This window comes from Polyodon spathula, chromosome 35 (genome assembly GCF_017654505.1).
Source record: "Polyodon spathula isolate WHYD16114869_AA chromosome 35, ASM1765450v1, whole genome shotgun sequence".
Taxonomy (NCBI): Eukaryota; Metazoa; Chordata; class Actinopteri; order Acipenseriformes; family Polyodontidae; genus Polyodon; species Polyodon spathula.
Genome location: NC_054568.1, coordinates 4,672,381 through 4,680,709, shown reverse-complemented (window position 1 = coordinate 4,680,709; position 8,329 = coordinate 4,672,381). Strand labels below are relative to the sequence as shown.

The 8,329-nt window shown below is 41.7% G+C and overlaps 1 long non-coding RNA gene across 1 annotated transcript; it reads left to right on the top strand.

Annotated features, from left to right (window-relative positions):
* The first annotated feature begins 6,554 nt into the window (after positions 1-6,554).
* Positions 6,555-7,980, top strand: LOC121303806. The gene is made up of 3 exons (XR_005947872.1): positions 6,555-6,641; positions 7,014-7,140; positions 7,868-7,980. It is a non-coding gene; the product is annotated as an uncharacterized LOC121303806 (long non-coding RNA).
* Positions 7,981-8,329: the final 349 nt, after the last annotated feature.

Here is an 8,329-nt window from a genome sequence, read left to right as displayed (position 1 = left end):
GCTAGCTGTCGTAAATAAATTGGGCATGTGGGCGGGGCTAGTAGCCGATGCAAGATAATTGCAGGGGCTAGCCAAAGAAATAAATAAATAAATAAATAATTGAAACCCGGACTATGTAGCACACACTTTTGAGTGGCACACCCAAGGTAATTGCAAATGTTGAAAGCATTCTCGTTTCACAAGTCACAAACCTGGAATAAGATGTGCCTATTGCATGCATCTACTCATTACAGGCTTGCAAGAGTACAGTGTGTGGGCAGGCCAATGCAGAGATCAATAACAGCAGGACAGTTTAAGCATCAGATAACGCTGTATTCGGGATTTTGAAAGCGGTTCCTATAGTAACCAGTGCACGCAGCGTTGAACACACCCTGCCAATTTAAAATAAAACACACAGACTGAGCTTCAGAATTGGATTGGACCAAAATAAAACACGAAGCGTCTTAAACTGGGCAGTATTTAATCAGAAACCCGCACTGAAATTTTTATTTTTGCATGAGCACAAGAAGTGGAAAGCTTCCCAGCACGCCTTATGGTCCGATTAGATTACGCAGTCTTCTCGGTGTTTTTGAATTGTAATTACCATTCAATACATCAAGGGAGAGAGCACCAAGCCGAGTCCGACTTTCATTATAATTATGGGTCTAGCATTATTTAGAATTAAGGTACTCTGAAGAATGTGTAATTATATAAGCTTTCCAGAGGGCTACCTAAACGAGCGCCCCCAACAGGCAGCATTCTGAAGCGGCTTGCGCCGTACCGCCGTCCGTCCTGTGCTGGGAAATGAACAGCGGATGCAAACACAATTTAACGCGTTCTGATACAAAAAGGGACTCTGTGGTGCAATTTTGGTCCAGGGATCGAAGGGATGAACTCAGCAGCCCGCAGCATGAAGCGACCCACGACGTCTTGCACGCACACTTTACTACTGCTGTTCATCTGCACTCGAGGGGGGTTTCTTATCAAGGTGAGAAGGAACTGAATAAAAGTGTGCAGATTTGGTTTATGATAAATGCATGTTTACATTTGTTGTTATGTGTGTATCTATCGCATCTGAGGTGAGACGCTTATTATACCTGCTTACCTTGCTTGTTTATTATCTGACAAAATACCATATTTATATATATGTATATATCCCTCACGCTCACCCTACCGTATCTGTATTATTGGATGCCACCAAAATATATACCAAAATGTTTAGATCACTTTTAAATGCTGTAATTATTTAAATAGGGACGCTCTGATTTTTATTTTTATTGTATTATATTTCAATACGGTTGGCACTCCCCTGTATGTTTCTGTGCTCGTCTTATTTCGGTTTACACGTGTTTACCCTTACAGAACATTGTAAGAATATCGATCAAGGCTCCCATGAACTGCCCGCTAGAGCTGCACAGTGTTTAATGCACGACGACACGGTGATCGGGTACCCTATTAAAGCATCACCCTGCTGAGGTTATTACAGTACTGCATGATTAATAGCTATGTGGGATCAATACACAAACCCTACACTTGACATGATTTTTCTTCTAAATTTCAGGCTAATGAAATTTAGGCATGTGTATTGCAGCAATGTTAGTCAGCCAGTGATTGGAGCAATCCCGGAACAAAACCAAGATTCTATTTAGAACGCCCTTACAAGAATTCTTATAGAATATGCAAGGGTTGCATTTTCTGACACCCTAGTACGACGGGTCAGAATTTACTCCCTGCTTTATCGTACAAGGGTGGCCTTTTCTGGCAAGGTGGCGAACATCTAATATTGTTAGAAATTGCGAACCTTTTCTGACAGGGAGGCATATTCTGATAGTACGCGTCCTGACCATTTAGTTTGTATTATGTTTTCTTACATTTTGTTTAATATCGCAATTTCAGCAGTTTTTATAAATGATATAAATGTATAGTTGTGTTTAATAAAATACTTGAATTCTTGTATATATCTATATCTATCTATATATATATATATCTATATATATATATATATATATATATATATATATATATATATATATATATATATATATATATATATATATATATATATATATAGAGAGAGAGAGAGAGAGAGAGAGAGAGAGAGAGAGAGAGAGAGAGAGAGTACACACACACACACACACACACACACACATATATATATATATATATATATATATATATTATATATATATATATATATATATATATATATGTAAGTCAGAAATGCTTGATAATATGTGAAATATAAAATATTTCAAAGAGTCTCTTATGTATAACATTTTCAGTGCTAGTTTGTAACACTGTAACAAGGTTTGCTTTGGAAGATATACAAAACAAAACCTAAACCCAGACCTTTTCTATCTGAGTCACGTTTCAAATCCTCAAAATCTCTGAATGCCAAAGCATATATTTTTTAAAATGCTTACCAGTGAAGCACAATGTTAATTTGGGTCTACTTAAAAGTCTGAAAAGGCGTTTTATACATTCTCACACAGATCCTTTCAAATTGTGTTTTTTTTTTCCTTTTAGAAACTGTTAACTGTTAATTAAAGTCAAGTAAGGCATTTTGCCAGTGTCTTCATTTATAGATGAATTGGCTGAAAACATGACTTCTTGATTTCTATTTTGTAAATAAAAAGGAAATTAACTTCCACTGTTAAACAAGATGAAGAGATCTCTTAAGCGCTCCCTACTTGTTCGTTCCCTGTTAAAAAAAAAAAAAAAAAATTATAGAATTGAGTAACTGCTTTAAAAACATGCCTGCCGTTTCTTACAGTTTTGTTAAAAAGGAACGCTTTGTTCTTTGTGTGGGTGTGTGTTGGTAACCCCTTTCTTTCTTTTAATTTGTAGGCTATGAATGCGCCACAGTAGATCTCAACTCTCAATGAGAAAAATACAAAGCAAAACATTTCACCGCAGCACAGCTAGATCTGCAAGGAAACACCGTGCTTAAGATAAGGTCATCTTCACAAAAGCCAAGGACAACACTTATTTTTTTTGTCTACTATTTTTAAACCGGCAAGGGCAATTTGCATCTTAACACAGAACACCCCCCCCCCCCTCCCTGGTTTCCCTTATGTGTGATTCGTTTTGCCCCTTGGAGATGCTCCAGCAAAACAATAACAACAATTATTTGTGCTTGGAACGGGGGTGTCACAGTACAAAAATAATTGTAGATTTGTGTAGAAAAACAGCGGCGAGTGTGGTGGGGGGGGGGGGGGGGGGGGGGGGATGGGGGGACTGGACACACCCAACGCAGGGGGTTTTAAATCCGGAATCCTTAGGAACTTGACGGCTCACCCGGGCGCCTGCGCCAAAAACAGGAAGAAAGCGGGTCTTAAACAGCCAGGACGTCAAGCTCATTCCCAAGGTCCGGGTGGAATTACAGCCTGTCAGGTGAGGCTGGTGTCAGAACCACTGGTTAACAGTACCCTGTCCTGCTTGAATGCAAGCAAGTGCTATTCCAGTCGTGCGGAGAGAAGCTATCGTGCTGTTCTTGCAGATGTAAGCACCTTAAGCCTAAGCAGAATCAGCAACCTGGGATCACCGGTAGCCGTGGCAACATTAAAAGCTTCTGAAGTGAACCCAACAACAAAAGAGGGCTCATTCCTGAGTATCAAAGCAAGAGACCGATACTGCAGAACTGGGAGAATTTACATAAGGGCTACCAGGAGTCTTGCTTCTCAACCACAGGCTGTTGGCAGACATGACTTTTTTCTAAACCTCCAGGGAAGGGAAGACAGGAATATGACTGGGGGAGCAGCTTTTCCTGGGAAGGAGGATAAGGCTGTTGTCCAGTCCTGTAACGGAGAATGGAAAGCAATGGAGACAAACGCACAGGCTTTGGGAAGAGATGTCATAATAGCTGGGGAAGGGCTTTGGACTGATTCAGCGCATGAGACCTGCAGCAGTGCAGTGGAGCGGAAGGAGAGCTGGGTTTTTACACCGGTTGATGTGGACAAGCAAGGGGCAGAAGAAGACGATGTGAAAGAATCAAGCACTGATTCTTGTGTGCTGGGAAGACGTGATGCCAAAAACGTGTGCAGCGCTGAAGACCGCATGAGGAGTGGGTTCAATAGCTGTACGCAGAGTGGTGATGTTCAGAGGGAATCGGCAGATCCTGGGTGCGAGGGTCAAAAGGTCCATTCGGAGACAAACAAGGCAGGCAACAAACAACTAGCTGGAGATCTGATGAAGGAGACCATGAGGAACCAGGTTGTGTCTGCGGCATCTCAGCTTCACAACCATTGCTGCTGCTCTGCGGAAATGACTCTGGAGAACCCATCAGGGCATCAGAAAAGTGAGAATCTTGTGGAAAACTATTGCTGCAACCCACAGGGCTGTGAATGTTGTGATATTGCTTCTCTAAGGCAAAGAAAGCTTCATGGAGTATGCCATGGAGAAGCGGATAATGTCTGTGCGTCCTACAGGGCAGACTCCTATGACAGTTTGGCCACAGACTTTGTTTCTGTTTTGGGTAAAAGTCAGTTTGAAGCTTCAGTGCAGCAGTTGACCCAAGAAGAAAAACTGGGAGCTGGTTCATGTGGCAAACACTTTTCAGAATGTGTCAATGCCTGTGAAAAGGCTCTGGACTCTTTGACAGGAAAGACTGAATGCACACCCATGCCAATAGACTGTATCTGTACTCGTAATGCAGCTGGCAACCCTGCACAAAGCAAAGCCGAAATCGACAGTGAGGCACAGAGGCAGGGCCTGAATAAAAAAGCAGGCTGCACGGAGCAGGGAACTTTATTATCGGGGTTTCACAGCAGCCAGGCAGGACAGACAGTCAGCGATTCAAACATAGCCCCCATTTCAGATAACCCACTGCAGCTGTGGTTTGGTAATCCTGCTGCAGAATCTAGGCCTGATCTGTCAGTCTCTGTAACCAAGGCAACGCTCGCGGTGCAGGAGAGCTCAGCAGAGGTCAGAGGTCATTCTCTCTCTTGCAGCACGACCAGGGAGATTGGTAATCATGACAGTGCAGTGGCTAATGACAGGGAGAGCCGCGGTTCTGAACAGGCAGGAGACGATGAGGAATTTGGCCTTTTTGAGAAGGCAGGGGATCGCGTCCACTGGGACTGCTGGAACAAGGGCAGTGCTGGCAAGTGGTGCTTCGTTTTTCATTCCCAATTTGACGGCAAGGGTAACCCAAACACTAGCCAAGCCACCAAGAAAAACAAAGCTAACAAGATTGGGAATAAAAGCCTTTTTATTTCTATTTTTTCTAAAGCAAGGGCAATGATGGATTATATAACTGGCACTCTAAGAAATACATCTTACGTAGTTAATATTTTTTATAAAAAAAAGTAAAATTTATAGCACATATAATAACGGGGGTGGGGGGTGGGGTCTTAAATATCTTGAATATCAACAGCTGGCTGTCCATCTGTCTGTATGGTACGCTTATAATTTTATATTTACATCTCATCCAGTTATAACAAATGTGCCATTCTAAAACCAGCCACATTGCATGTTATTTCTTACACTGTATGCTTCAACAGCACCTCAAAGTCTGTCTGTGTGTCCTCAGATGTTGCTGTCAGTCCCAACTCTACCTCCTTGGATGGCTGGACTGCCTTCTCGGAGGAGGACACCAGTGGATTTGGACTGGGAGAGCAGGACAGAAACAGTGGTGAACTGTGGTGGCTGGACAGTGCCGTGGAGGAGACCAGAACTGCACAGCCAACCCCTCTGGACCTAGTAGGTGCACAACTATCTTTTATAGAAGTTTAACGGCTGTCATTTTACAGTTTCCATAAACCCTCCGCCTATAGTATTGATCGCGATGACATCATTAGTTCCACAGCTGATACACAAAGCATCTTTGACCAGGTGTATGCACTCCAAAAGGCTTTTAAAAAATACAGTAGAACTTGTCATATCCGATCCCCTCTATTCACCGATGGGGCTTCTGCCGTGTGTCTTTTACTGAACGGCACTGATGGAAACCAGTTTAACCATGTTAAATAATAATCTTTGTTTTTATATAGCGCCTTTCATAGTGGACCACCATCACAAAGTGTGTGAACTATGCATCAGCTGCAGAGTAACATACAACAACACCTCACCTGAGAGAGGCTGAGCTGGGATTTGAACCGGGGACCTATGCATGTTTCTTTAACCACTGGACCACACAGCCTCCTAAATGAAAGAAAGGGATTCATTGAATTGCTGTACCGTTACAAAGTCGAAACGAGATTTTTCACGCAGACCTCCGAAGCCAGTTTGTGTTTTGTGCGCACGCTTTCTTGTTGACGCTTCCGTCTCGTGTTAATATGACATGTTTGCATATCCAGCGGAGCCCAGGAACCAAGCCAATCGGATAAGACCGGTTCTGCTCTAGCTGTTTAGTGGGTATGAAAGGGATGCAAAGGCTATCATCCAACTAGAAGCAAGTAGAGTCAAAACAGATTGGTAAACAGTAACGTTTAAACACAGATTACAAGTTTAGTACAGGCAGACTGAAAGTGGCACTAGATGTAGGCAGAAGATGTGGGGTTCTCTGGAGTCGTGGATGATTCATTGCGACAGTGTGTAGTGAAACCTGATGGCTGTCTACTTTGTCCTGCACAGTCCAAGGTCTTTCAAGGCTGCTTTCCTTCTGTGACATCATCACGCTGGGAGACAGACAAGGTCCCACCTCTGAGAGAACAGATGCAAAGGTAAGTCAATACAGAACCGTGTGCAGTGGCGCAGGAACAATTTTTAAAGTGGGGGGTGCTGAAAGTCATTGAACAAAACTGCAAAGCCAGGGGGGTGCACCCCTAGTTCCAGAGTCCACGACTGTGTGAAAACCAAACGAACTGCAACCTTTTTTTTTTTTTTTTGGTATGCTATTAGGGTGCAGGTTTTACAATCCATTGCTGTGCCTCTTATTAGGGGAGCAGGATTGGTTTTAGTTCAAAAGTCACCCGCTAACTGCAATCGGACAGCATGCTTGTAGAGATATAAGGAGCGACTGCAATCAGTGCTGAGAAAATTGGATTTTAAAAGATTGTGTTTTGAACTAATTGGAACCCGATTCATTTTAACAGGCCAGCCTCCAGTCTGTGGGAGGGACTCCAGGATGTGAAAGAGGCAATTGGTTTAAAATACAAGTGGGAGGGATCTGGTGTCCAAAAACTCCTCCTACATTCCCTTCACGTCGACCCGACCAGCGTGGTGAGTATGCATTTCTAAACAGTTTACCACATCAAGTCATTTAAGATTCATTGTGCAAAACTGAGATTTAAAGAGGACTTGGTAGAATATGAATTGAAGATGCTGTTTTTACTGCCATCTTGTGGTCAATTTAGGCAGTACATGCTCTGCTGATTTTGATCAGCAATACAGGACGCATCCGTTGACTGAACAAATCTATAGTGAATCGATTATAAAAATAAAATAAAAAAAATAAAGAGAGATTAAATAACTCAAAGGTTTTTTAATTCTGCTTTTTTATGCTTGGTCTCTTCTCAGAATTATATAATGGACGTTTTAAATAAACCTGAGTTGTTTATATGGTATAATATAATTAAAATGTATAATGTAAAGCATTTTTCTCCAGTTTTTAATTAACTCCTATTTTATGAAAGCGGTAAAATGCTTATTAGTGTATCTTTTTTTTTAAATGATTAATGTTATTTTATTTTCAAAACTAGAACCCAGCATCCGTGGTATATATTTCAAGCTCTTTAGTACTTTTTGACCTGTTTGTTTTCATTTTCTAAAAATAATGTATCAGAAATCAACCAATCACAGCGAAGCATTTGCAACAAGTCCCGCCCGTGGTATCCGGTGTACAGGTGTCACCCCGTGCATAGAAAACGCGCATAACACGAACACACTTGGCAACTTTTCAAAAGCAAGATCACCCTATTAACTTAACTTTTAGTTTACATTTTGACAGGAACCCTCTGGCGTGAAGTCGGCTCTCCACACATCTCCGCCCTCGGTCAACAACTGCTGTGGCCAAAAGTTTAGCATCACCTAGAAGATTAGGTTTGAAACACACACACACACACACACACACACACACACACACACACTATCTATCTATCTATCTATCTATATATATATATATATATATATATATATGTATATATGTATGTAAACTCAGTCAATTATTTTGTTATTCATCTATCGTTTTGATATTTCGCCATAACATTCAATTCGTCCAAAGTACGCAGAAGCCTGCAAATACATTAGTTAATTCTGTAGGGTGACGCAAAACTTTTAGCAGACAACAGTGTTACAAGCAATGACCACACAATGGATTTGAAACTGACATTTGAGCAGGTTGCAGCACACTGGCTGTCTGTGAGACTACACTGTCAAAATATCAAAACTTTCCCACAATGGTAGCATGCAC